Consider the following 13,577-nt stretch of genomic DNA (forward strand, 5'->3'; position numbering starts at 1 on the left):
GAGGAGGAGATGAGGAGAGGGAGGAGGAGATGAGGAGGGTGAGGAGGAGATGAGGAGGGATATTGGTTGAATGGGGGGTGAGGAGTCAGTGAGGCTGAGGTAGGAGCAGGGAGGAGAAGAGAGGAGACTGCTCACTTTTACCCTCTGGAGCTGGGTCCTGGGCTTCAGGGACAGAATGAGCTGGATGTGCACCAGCTTCTTTGGGAAATCTGGAGCGTGGTTTTGGAAGTGTGGAAATTGAGCTGCTCTGTGTATCTCAGAGGAAATGTGGAGTGGGCAGTGGGGGGGGTACTCAGGCCCCAGTCTCGGAGGGGAGTTGGGGCCAGAGGTAGCCCCAGATGAATCACATGGCCTAGTAGAGGTTAAGGGTCCTTTGTAACTCCTATTACTAATCTCGCTAGTATTTACAGATCCAGCACTGGGAATGAAATTTAAATAATAAAACCTTCTGGACACTTCTGTTATCAATCACTCTTTAACACTCTTCCTCCCCCTCTCTCCCTTCCAGGCTTGAGGCTTCATTACAACTCCCACAGGTCCTCATTCCACAGCTGAAATTCTTCTGGGAAATCTATTTGACTCTGCATTTCACACATCAAAATCATTTTCTTCTTCCTGGTTGGGAACCAGCAATTAAGGTTCTTCAGTTTAGGAAAAGTTACAATATGTCGATCTTATGCACAGCCTGTTGCTAAACTGCCCCAAGACCTTCATCTACACTCCATTCAGAGAACTTCTCTGACCTCTCAGCGTACTTTGCACAAGTCAGACAAGAGAAAATGACTAAAAGAAATACAATATTTACTGGATAGCATAAAACCTAGTCTTTTTTTTTTTTCTAATAAGCTGACCATTTTCTACACTCTTGCCTAATTCTTCCAGATTTTCTTAACCATCCTTCCCCTCCCATGTGATCAATAGTTTAACTCGGTGTCATGTTTTATATATTCAACGTTGCAGAAGTCATTCAGAGGATCCAAGACTCGCACACACCTTAGTCTAGAAGGAGGTTGGCATTTAAAAATCGAAGTTCATCAGGTAATAATTGTCTTACGTGTTTTTAACAAAAATATTTTTAAAAAGGCTTTCAGACCAATGAAACTGTAACTGACAGTTACCTTTGGATCAATGTAAATTTAAAATGCATTCCATTGATTTGCTCAAAGGCAATGGGTTGTCACAGAAAGAACTATGGGAAGATCTGGTTCTAGAGCTAGTTCCTCTTCTTTCTTCATTCATGAACAGAGATGGAAGTCACTTCATCTCTTTGAGTCTCAGTTTCTTCATCTGTAAAATGGGAATATTAGCCCCTGGCTTCATAGGATGGTCTTTTAGTGCTGCATATCTATGTAAACTCTCTTGGATTTACACATAAAATCTATCTTCTTATTACTATCTGAATGCAAACTATTGCTAAGACTTTCCAAAAAAAGTTTTCTGTGGTTTTCTGAATGTCTGTTTCTTCTTGAAACTACCTGAAATATTTTTGATCGTCAGCATGCCTTCTAGCTTGGAAGTCGTGAGGAGGCCTGAAGCGTCTCTTCAGGACCTCGTGGCTGGAGGCGAATGGAGACCAGCACTGGCGCACACTCTTAGCCCACGTGTCCTTGAACAAGTGATGGAAGCTCTTGGAGCCACACTTTCCTTAAAGTCCCATGATCTCCGAAGACCTGAACGATACAGCCAGGTGCCTGGCACGCAGCAGGCTTCCCCTGCACGTTCTTGCCCTTGTCCTTTCTCTTTCTTTACTTCCCTAACTCCCTCCCGGCCATGTGAACGCTCCCCCTCAGGAGGGCTGTTTCACAATGCTGCTGGCCTGCGGGTGGTTATGACGGACCCTGGAGGCTTCTGCCCTGGGTCAGCATTCCGGCTGCTCACCGCAACATCCACAGAGTGCCACTAAAGGCCCCCCAGGACTCCAGTAAGCCTGAAAGCCTCCCAAGGCAATTCCGGGTCATGAAAACATGAGACATTAGAGTTATGTTTAGAAAATAATTTTTTTTTTTTTTTTTGAGACGGAGTTTCGCTCTTGTTACCCAGGCTGGAGTGCAATGGCACGATCTCTGCTCACCACAACCTCCGCCTCCTGGGTTCAGGCAATTCTCCTGCCTCAGCCTCCTGAGTAGCTGGGATTACAGGCACCACCACCATGCCCAGCTAATGTTTTGTATTTTTAGTAAAGACGGCGTGGTTTCACCATGTTGACCAGGATGGTCTCAATCTCTTGACCTCGTGATCCACCCGCCTTGGCCTCCCAAAGTGCTGGGATTACAGGCGTAAGCCACCGTGCCTGGCCCTAGAAAATAATTTCTAAATGCCATCAGCTCCCCAGAAACACCCCACCCTTGCTGCCCACCCTCCTCCCAGCAATGCCAGCAGGCCAGGCCTGCAGCAGGGCGCACTGACCAAGCTCAAGGCCCCGCACCCCCCAGGCTCCTCCAACCCCTCCTGCCCTTGCTCTCTCTGGGAGGCTCCGACTTTTTTCCCCCCAAAGCCTTTTCCAGAGAGCAGAACGAGAGCCTTCGTCCATGAGATGCCCTCTTCAGTGTTGCTGGCCTAAATCCTGGCTCTTTATGGATCTCACCGAATGTAAATAGTTAAGACCCAATGGGCAAAATGGTTATTTTTGGAAGGGCACATCTGTTTGCTTTGGAGAAAACTCACCAGGCTGGGAGTGACAAATACTTTTCCCTTTGCTCAAAGATCATTTCTTTGGGGTAATTTGGCAATAGCCAAATGTGCAGATGGTATTTTTTTGAAGGGTCAGCATGTGAACCATATGCTGGAGCTGGGTCGATGTGTTCCTGTACTCCTATGAGGGACTGCTAAGCCAGTCAGCAAGGAGGAAATGAAAGGACATTGCAGCACCTCTGAGGAGGGGTCCAGCTGCCCCCCTTCACATTGTTGCCCCAGGCCCTCCCCATGGCTGGGGTGCTAATCTGAAGTCCCCATCATTCTGCCTGGGCCCCCAAAGAGCCTGTTTGGTGATCCCCTTCCCATGGAGACGCGACCCAGAATGACATTCCTCCGAGAGTATTGTCCGTGCGCTTCAGCGTGCCACGGTGAGCAGGCATCCTCAATAACCTACCTGTTTTCCAATAACAATGAAGCTGCTTCATGGATGCAGAGTTTCAGCTGAGGAAAATGAGAACGTTCTGAAGATAATTGATGGTGGTGTTTGCACAACAGTGTGAATGGACTCAATGCCTCAGAACCTAAAATGATCAGCTTCAAAAATGGTTAAAACAGGCCACCAAGCACTGTGGCTTACACCTGTAATTCCAACACTTTGGGAGGCGGAGGGGGGAGGATGGCTTGAGCCCTAGCAATTCAAGGCTGTAGTGAGCTATGATCATGCTACTGCACTCCAGATTGGGCAACAGAGCAAGACCCTGTCTCTCTAAAAAGAAAACGTTTAAAACAGTAAATTTTATGTTCTGTGTGTTATGTATGTATAATACGTCAGATTATGGTTTGTTCTTATGTCATTGTTTAGAACTCCAAAAAGTTTAGTGTCAGAAAAAATGTTAACTGGCCATCTTTCAGGTCCACCAAAATATTCCTACACACTTGAAGGCACTGCGTTCTGACTTGATGTCAAGTGCTTTTCTGTACCATGCATTCATCAAAATCAGTCTGTCAGTTTCTTCACATGTAGAAACACAGGCAGCACAAAGGCATTTTCTATAGTGGACACCATGAGATAAAAACAAAGAAAGGAGTCTCCTGGCCAACATGGTGAAACCTTGTCTCTACTAAAAATGCAAAAACTAGCTGAGAATGGTGGCGTGTGCCTGTAGTCCCAGCTACTTGGAAGGCTGAGGGAGGAGGATCGCTTGAACCTGAGAGACGGAGGTTGCAGTGAGCTGAGATCCACGCCACTGCCTGCCATCCAGCCTGGTGACACAGTGAGATTCTGTCTCAAAAAAAAAAAAGAACGAAAGAGTCATCCAGGGACATGTAAGAAATAGGAGGGTCAAATACACATATGAAGTCGGGGCTAGTGGCTTTCAGACAAATTACGCTCAATAGCCAATGTTTTGCTCCTGGAGAGGGCAGACATACTGCTCTCAGGTGCTTTAGACTTCGTACGTCATTCAACCTTCTCAGGAGGCTGCTTAAACTTATTATTTGCTGCTCAAAAATCCTCCAGAAACCATTAGCCTATGTTAATGTAAGGCCACTAAATTCTTTCCTAATGACAGAGCCATTCAAAGTGGCTAGTTTGAGAGACGTACAGCTAACTTTACACCGGGGACGTTTTATGGAGAAACTAGACCTGGTGATGCCTTAAGTGCCCCCCTCAATCACCCCAATGGGAGTTGTCTTGGAGGCCATTGGGAAAGAAAGTTACACCAGTGAAAGGGAATGACTTTTATTTTCCCTCTGCTCCAGAACTCTTGATGACTCGCCCAGGATTAGCTGTCTTGCTTTTGAATTGTGTTAGTGTAAGACGTCAATCACTGTAGGCAACGGCAGTAGCATATGACATCTAAAACCCACCTTTCAGGCCAGGCCTGGTGGCTCACACCTGTGCCATCCCAGCGCTTTGGAAGACAGAAGCCAAAGGATCGCTAGGGGCCAGGAGCTTGGGAGCAGTCTGGCAACATAGCAAGATCTCATCTCTACAAACAAACAAAAACTAGCCAGGCTTGGGGGCACATGCCTGTAGTTCCAGATACTCAGGAGGTCGAAGTGGGAGGATCGCTTGAGCCCACTTGAGCCCAGGAATTCAAGACAGCAATGAGCTATGATTGGGCCACTGGCCCCAGCCTGGATAACAGAGTGAGATAAATATATCTAAAGAAACAAGCCAACAAAACATTCATCCTCTGAATGCTTGGCAATCATCAAGAAATTATTCCAGTCACTCTTTCTTCATGTATCCTGAGAAATTCTTGAACAAGTGACTGCTTCCTAAGAGAACAGCACCAAATGAGAATGAACACAGATATCATTTTCACCTATGGAATGGATCACGCTTTTATAAGCACTTTTGTTTATATAATTCCAATTTAATTTTACAAATCACAAGAGCAAGGCAAAATATACTTGACTGAGAGGTATAAAACTGAGGCCTTAAAGACCAGAACTCCAACCCAAATCTCCATCTCCTAACTCGATGCTTGCTCAGATATATGCATATAAAGGTGCCCGGAGGACATTATTAGCCTGCAATTTCCCAGAGACATTTTGAATTTTCCTGGACAACCCTGGATTCATCCTCAAAATCCCACCCAACACATAGTTACTACATACGTTGACAGGAAGTAGACAAAAAGAGGATTTCTCTCTCTCTCTCTCTCTCTGTCTGTCTTTGTTTCTTTCTCTTTCTCTTTTACAGACAGGGTCTTGCTCTGTTACCCAGGCTATAGTGCTAGAGTACAGTGGTGCAATCATAGCTCACTGCAGCCTTGAACTCCTGGGCTCAATCAGTCCTCCCACCTCAGCCTCTTGAGTAGTACAGGCATGGGCCACCACCACACCCGGCAATTGTTTTTTATTTTATGTAGAGACAGGGTCTCTCTATGTCGCTCAGTGATATAGTTTGGATTTGTGTCCCTGCCCAAATCTCATACAGAATTATAACCCCCAATATTGTAGGAGGGACCTGGGGGGAGGTGATTGGATGATGGGGGAGGACTTCCCCCTTGCTGTTCTCATAATAGTGAGGAGTTCTCGTGAGATCCGGTTGTTTAAAAGTGTGTAGCACCTCCACCTTCACTCTCCCTCCTGCTTCCACCATGTAGGATGTGCTGACTTCCTGTTCACCTTCTGCCATGATTAAAAGGTTCCTAAGGCCTCCTCAGCCACACTTCCTGTACAGCCTGTGGGACTGTGAGCCAATGAAACCTCTTTTCTTTATAAATTACCCAGTTCCAGGTAGCTATTGATAGAAAAGTGAGAACCGACTAATACACCCAAGATGATCTCAAACTCCTGGCCTCAAGCAATCCTCCCACTCAGCCTCCTAAGTAGCTGGGACTGCAGAAGCACACTACCATGCCTGGCTAACCTTTTTATTTTTAATAGAGACAGAGTCTCACTATGTTGCCCAGGCTGGTCTTGAACTCCTGGCCTCAAGCAATCCTCCCACCTCAGCCTCCCAAAAGTGCTGGAATTACAGCCATGAGCCATTGCACCCAGCCAAGTACTATTTTAATGTTTTAAATTATTTAATTATGTTAATGTTTTAATGTTCAATAAATATTTTATTACTTTAGGATTTTGAAGATGAGTGAGCACGTTTGTAAAAAGAACAAAATTTGTAAAACAGAACCTCTAGAAATGGATCGTTCTCTTTGATCCAGAGGCAGATACTTCATGCCATTGATGCCTCTGTGAGTGGGGAAGCTAAAGGAGTCATCTTGGTACGTCCCTCCCCTGTGTGACCACAGTAACATTCACTGATGTCTAGTGAGCACTCTGCAGGTGCTTCACCTGCGCGATCTTAGTCCCCCCTCACCACCACCTCAGGAGATAGATGGTGTCAGATGGGTTGCCATGGGAAACAGAGATGTGAGTCACAGAGATGGCAGGAAGCTGGCACAGCTTGAACTTGGCACAGCCAGATTTCAAACACAATCACTTCAAAGCATGTACAGACCATCCCTGACTTACAATGATTCGACTTCAGGAGGGTGTGACGCACTTGTAGACACCATGCTTCTCTCTTGGTGCTGAGCAGTGGCAGCAAGCCCCCCTCCCCGTCAGCCACACATCTCTGACTTAGGATATTTTACAACAAAATCAATTTGGGATGGCTTTGTTGGGCTGTAGCCCTGTTGTAAGTGAGGGGGCATCTGTAATCTTTTTATTTTATATATTTTTTGACATGGAGTTTTGCTATTTTTGCCCAGACTGGAGTTCAATGGTGCAATCTCAACTCACTGCAACCTCCACCTCCCAGGCTCAAGTGATTCTCCTGCCTCGGCCTCTCAAGTATCAGGGGCTACAGCTGCGTGCCACCATGCCCGGCTAATTTTGTCTATTTTTAGTAGAGATGGGATTTGACCGTGTTGGCCAGGATGGTCTTGAAATTCCAACCTCAGGTGATCCACCTGCCTCAGCCTCCCAAAGTGCTGGAATTACAGGCATGAGCCACCGTGCCAAGCTGGCCTCTATAATCTTGACCACTGCAGTACCGTGTCATTTTTCAGATTGCTGTCTTAATAAGCAATCAAAATCTCCACACACCTAATTATAAGAGCACCTTCTATTCATCCTCCCCACCATATCCTTATTCTTTGTACAGCAAAGAAATGAGATAAATCACACACACACACACACACACACACACACACACACACCCCAGAGTTTTCCATCCACTGGATGAGGAAAGAATGCAACGTGCATTTGCATGTGTGTGCACCCACATACATACGGGTCTCGGGAAGGAGCTAAGAGTTTACAGACCTAGCATGCCTGTTGTCATTTTGCAGGTCATTCTCCTGTATGGGACACCACAACTCTGATCAAACCATTGCAGAGACAGGCCGAGCCGTGGGGACTTTTGGAATGCTTGTTACTTATCAGACTCCTTTCTTTGCCTGGCTAACACCATCCCATCCTCTGAGCCTCAGCCCGGAAGTCCCTTCCTCTAGATTAACTTCCAGACCCCCAAGGCTAGGTCAGCCCCACCAGCCACAAGGTGGTGAATAGCAGACTGTTTGTAACAGAGCTAATGAGGGAAATGGCTGACTTGGTGAGACAGCCATACAGTAGTGGGTCCAACGGGAGGAATCCCTCACCGAGGAAACCAGAGCCTCACGCCTGCTATTCCTGGTGCCTGGCCCAGTTGCTGGGACTGCAAATATTAGGAATGGGATGGATGCTTGGGCAAATGTGAACAGAGCTGCCAGGTGCCTGTCACATACTATTTTGCATTTACAGTCACACCAAACTTGATGTATCAAGATCCTGGGTTTCTACATTTTTTTACTCCCTGTGTCAATTTTTGGCCAGAAGAGTGAGTGGTGGAGATTGTGTAACAGAGGAGTCAGCGGGGCCACCAGGTCCTCCAGGATTCAACTAGACTTGGCTAAGCCTCCTTCCCACATCCTGTGGGAAGGCCAGGGCCCTACCCAAGATTTCTGCAAACTCTGTGGGGTGACATTCCCATGGTCACCTCTTGTTCTAGTCTTCTGACCTCCTGACTTCTCGATCTCATCCACAGCTCACCTCCTGTGACCGACTCCTTCTCTCTGTCCCGTGTCACCCCAACCCAGCCACAGATTCCACCACACACCACTCAGATAAGTTGGTGGGTGTATAGGAGACCCTGACTCGAGATTGAGGAGGATGGGGATGGGGGACACACCACGCAGCACAGCAGATGATTCAAGACAAAAAGCCAGGCATCCCTCCTCCACAGCTGCTCCCGTGAGCCTCTCAGCTGACTTCCCCACCGTCTCTGGTCTTCCAACATGGGGGAAATGCTCTCCACGTGCCCTTGCACCTCCTTCATGCGTTGCTGTCAGTCTCCATCCACCGTATCCTGTTATTCTCTAGCACCATGCAGTTTCTCAATATCTTGGTCATTACGGGCCATGCCCTCATCTTCATAAACAAACATGCCCATTTAGATATATTCCTAACAAAGCCAGCTCTGTCCAAGGGAGGAATTCCACAGTCAGTTCTTAAAGTGACTTTCTGCTCAGCGTTTCCCAGCAAGAATTAAAACGGCCCTTGTATAGAGAAGGAGAATGGATGAACGAGGCACAGGTAGATGAAGCGGGAGAGACCCTGGCACTTCAGGCTGTGGATTTACAAGTAGCCCAAATGGCAGATGGCCAGCCCAGAGACAGAGCTGCCTTCAGTCACTTGGTAAAACACCATCAAGTGCTTCCTGCATGATGGTCACAGTAAGTGCTGGGTTTGAAACAGATCACAAATCCAGCCCGCCCGCAAGGTGCTTGCTGCCGTGGGCAAGCACGGTTTTCAGGGCTGTGGATTCTGTGAGATGCCAGCCAGGCCCAGCACCCCCATCATGTTGCCAGCTGATCATGGAGGGTGACCAAAACACCAGGACCATCAGAGCCCTGGGTTCCTCCCCTCGTGCAGGCCTCTGCTGTTACTGGCATAGGAAACAGAAAGGTGAGCAGCAATCTCAGGGTGCGGCTCCCCACCCTCCTTCACCTCCCTTCTCCATCTGGCCGCATTTCACCAGTTTCTCTATACACTGGATGCTGTCCTTTGATTGCCTAAGCCACATCCCCAATTCCCCTTTTCTTCCTTCAAGAATCACCATTTTATCCTGATACCGCTTGCTCACATACTGCCCCAATATTATGGCCCAAATCCTGTGTCCCCCTAAAATTTGTGTGTTGAAACCAATAGCAAGGTGATGGTTTAGGAGGTAGGGCCTTTGGAAGGAGATTAGGTAATGGGGGGGGAGCCTCATGAACTGGATTAGTGCCCTCATAAAAGAGGCTCAAGAGAGACTCCTCGACCCTCCAGACCCTCCAGCCACATGAGGACAGAGCGATAAGATGCCCTCAATAGAGGAAGTGGGACTCCACCAGCCGATGACCTGCTGGCACCTTGATCTTGGACTTCCAGTCTCCAGGACTGCTAGCTAGGGCTGTTTATACATTTCTGTTGTTTAGAATCCGCCAGTTGATGGTATTTTGATACAGCAGCCCAAACAGATGATGACACCCCGGAAAGATCCTGGCTCTTCTTAGCCAATCACATTTTCCCCGTTTGCCTGAGAGGCACTGGTAAATGAGGGAGCCTGCAGAAAGGGCATCTCTGAGACATCCTCTTCTCCCCTGGTGAGACTTGTGTCCAGCAGGTGCTGGACTGTGTAGCCAGCCTGCAGCCAACTGGAGGGCAGCAGGAAAGGCAGAGAGAGAATCTCAGTCCCCAGTGACATTACTGAGCAGCTGTTCTGTGAGGTCATAAATTCTTAGGTTGTCCAAGCCAGTGGGAGCCAGAGCTTTATGTTATTTATGACTGAAAACAACTAATACAGCTAGAGCACAAGAGCTGTTTCTGCAAAATATGTGTTAGAGTACATCTGTGTCTTCCCAAGAGCAACGGGACAACTTTGGGGTTGTCACATGAATTCGGAGGGCGATGTCCTGTGATGCACGAGCCCGTTCCCCAAAATAATTATCTCACATTCTGCAAGATCTGAGAATGTTATGCTATATACCCATGCAGGTGGAAGCCTGCTTATAACATTATCTGTGCCTAGAATCTAACTCCATTCTGCATAAAAGCACAAAGAATCTTCGCACAGGCTTAATATACAGTGATCATGTAAATCTTGAGACTTTTAAAATTTTATTGTTGGAACAATGACAAGATTGGGCACTGGTTTGGAAAATCAGCTCACATTTTGCAAAGCTGCCCACTTTTGAGCTCCACATGTTTTCATTCATTGTTCAATGTTCATTCATTCATACTGACACTGTTGATTTCTGATGGTTCTCTACACACATGCACCCATCTGACTTCACTATGTCCTCCCAGCACAGAACTACCTGAGCATTTAGTAACTGATCATTATATTGATTTTTTAAAAATATATTTGTAAGTGGATTATAGATCTATGAATTTCTTTCATGGTATGTTACAGAATACTTTTAAAAGATGAAGATGGTGCTTATGGTTCCAAAGTTGTATACATACACAAAACTGATCAGAGTGTACACCTAAAATACATATTTCCATTATTCCTCCATAAACTGAGGGAGAACTGGGGTCTTGAGTCTGATCAAGTTGAAAGTCACTAGAATGGATACTCCATGAGGTCTTTTCCAAATCCTAAAATTTCACAAAACCCTATTATTATTGTATTAAGAATCTTAGGTCACATGCTATAAACAGGTCATCAACTTCTGGAGATTTTTATAGCCATAGAGGGCATAGGTTGACCCCTTTTGGCTTAAACTTTTATTAAAGTGTGCTACATGAAAAGATGCTTGATAAATATTGTCCAACTCAAGGGACTGGTCATTCTGGTGTATAGCTGATACTACTGGCTCTTACTCTGCCAAAGATAATTCTTGGGACATCTGAATCTGAAAAACCCTTTCAGATTCCCTACTTCCTGCTTCCAAATCTGACCCTAATTACTTTGTAAACTGTTATTCTTCTGGGTAGTTGATTTATGCTTAGAGATTGGGTCATGGTAAGCCCAGAGCCCGTCGGGTATGAAGCTGGCTCCTGCTGGCATCTGAGAGACAACCATGTGCTGTCTTTCACAACTCCATGCTGAGTGGCCTTATGTTTGTGCCTTATCATCAGCCATGAAGGGAATATTTACACCACAGAAATAGGCAGATGCTGCCAGGGCTTTTCACTGTTGGAGAGCTGATTGTTAACAGCACATCGCTAGCCAGAGCATGAGCGGACACCTTCTTCACTCCAATGTGCCCAGATGCTGCATTGAGGCATATGGGGAACAGACTCTCACTCTTAAAAGTTCAGATAAATTGTAGCTTTATTTTGAATATTAGAATCTGCTTTTCTTATCAGAAGGCTGGGGTTATATACTTGTAATCCTGACCTTTTCTAAAAGTAGGTAAAAGATCTCTAGATGATTGTGGGAAAGGTGGGTTCATGGATTGGTGGGTAGCAGGGAAGTAAAGCATTGCCAAGTATGCACATGTGTACATGTGTGTGCGTGCACATGTGTGTGCATGTGTGTGCACGTACGTACATGTGTTTGTACATATGTGTATGTGCTTGTACATATGTGCATTGCATGTGTTTGTATGTGTGTGCATGTGTTTGTACATGTGTGTGCATGTGTGTGTGCATGCATATGCATGTCCGTGTGTGCGCGTGTGTGTGTGTGTGTGTGAGAGAGAAAGAGAGAAAACTGGCTTAAAAATCAAAGTTTACAAATGTTGGCCCCAGCTAACGAGTCTGACATCAACGGTCTAATTGCTGGAGGTTCATTAGCACCTCTTACTGAATGGGTTTGGCAGTGGGCTTGTTTTCCATTGGCAAGAGAGAGTTAGAAAGAAACTGCCAACAGGTTTTTTAGCCAACCAGATTCTAATCACATGCTCCACCTGAACCTGGTGCCTAAATAGTCATTTCAGTTAACACCTGGAAGTCTCCAGGACTCGGTGGGAAGCAGATGAAAAGATTCAGAGTTGGGGAAAACATGTTAAGGGGCCGGGCTTTGAGCTCACTAACAGACTCCGGTTGCAGCCCTGTGAGATGAAGAACACCCATGTGTGAAGAAATAGAGTGGAGCGTGCCCTGGAGGTATAACTCACACTGACAAATATAGACATTCTAGAGCCTACAGACCCTCCCAACCCAGGGAAAAGGCACGGAACTTTCCAGGCATCCTGGATGTTCCTAGGTCCCAGGGAAGTTTCTCTGCTGGCCCCCCTTAGGGATCTCTCTGCACTCTTCTCTTTCTTCTCTTCCCTTTGCTGTCCCTGGCCTCCCTTCAGGCACGTATTTACTCAGTACAAGTTTTCCTGCCAAGCACAAGATGCCCTCTTGCTCTCTCTCCATCTCCACACACACACACACACACACACACACACACACACACATATGCTGGGGTGGTAGGGGGGTGTGCAGGGGCGATTAGACCCCCAGAAATGGATCTAATGTCAGCCGATTCTTCCTTGCTTATCTCAAGGCCAGCCATAGCCGATCAGATGAGGTGTCTATCTAACATACCAGTGTGCTGCTAGGACCATGACGCCGAGTTGTTATTTAGCTCCTGGGAGGGTCTGAACTGCCGTACATCAGCCTAGTTGAGTTTTGTCTCTTCTGCCTAGCTGTGGAGTTGACACACCGTGAGAAATTTTCTGGTTACTTTGCGGATGTAATTAGTTGGCTCCAAACAAAATCAAGCACTCCTCCGAGTTTCTGCGAATGATGAATTTGTTGTCTTTTTTCTGGGTAGATACAGTGGGCTCAGTGGAGTGGGGGGAGGCTACTGAGGAGTGTTTCACTGAAAAGATATTGGAAGCATAACAAGAGAAAAGCAGTTAGCAAAAAACAAAACAGTACAATTGACAAGTAGGATTTGGACTATTTCTGATAAGAAAAAAATCCTTGGGAATAGAAAATCAGAGCTTGAGGGGACGTTAGGCAGTGACCCTGGGAGACAGGGACGCATCTTCTAGTTGTTGCTGAAAAGTCCCTGGTATTTGCCATCAGCTCAGAGCAGCGATGAGCGGTAACAGCAGGATAGTCCTGAGCAGCGGGTGGTCCTGAGCAGTGGGATGGTCCTGAGCAGAGTGGTCCTGAGCAGCGGGATGGTCCTGAGCAGTGAGTGATCCTGAGCAGCGGGTGGTCCTGAGCAGTGGGATGGTCCTGAGCAGTGAGTGGTCCTGAGCAGCGAGTGGTCCTGAGCAGCGGGGTGGTCCTGAGCAGTGAGTGATCCTGAGCAGCGGGATGGTCCTGAGCAGCGGGATGGTCCTGAGCAGCGAGTGATCCTGAGCAGCGGGATGGTCCTGAGCAGCGGGATGGTCCTGAGCAGCGGGGTGGTCCTGAGCAGCGGGGTGGTCCTGAGCAGTGAGTGATCCTGAGCAGCGGGGTGGTACTGAGCAGCGGGATGGTCCTGAGCAGCGGGGTGGTCCTGAGCAGCGGGG

The sequence above is a fragment of the Cebus imitator genome, unplaced genomic scaffold (genome assembly GCF_001604975.1).
Source record: "Cebus imitator isolate Cc_AM_T3 unplaced genomic scaffold, Cebus_imitator-1.0 Scaffold231, whole genome shotgun sequence".
Taxonomy (NCBI): domain Eukaryota; kingdom Metazoa; phylum Chordata; class Mammalia; order Primates; family Cebidae; genus Cebus; species Cebus imitator.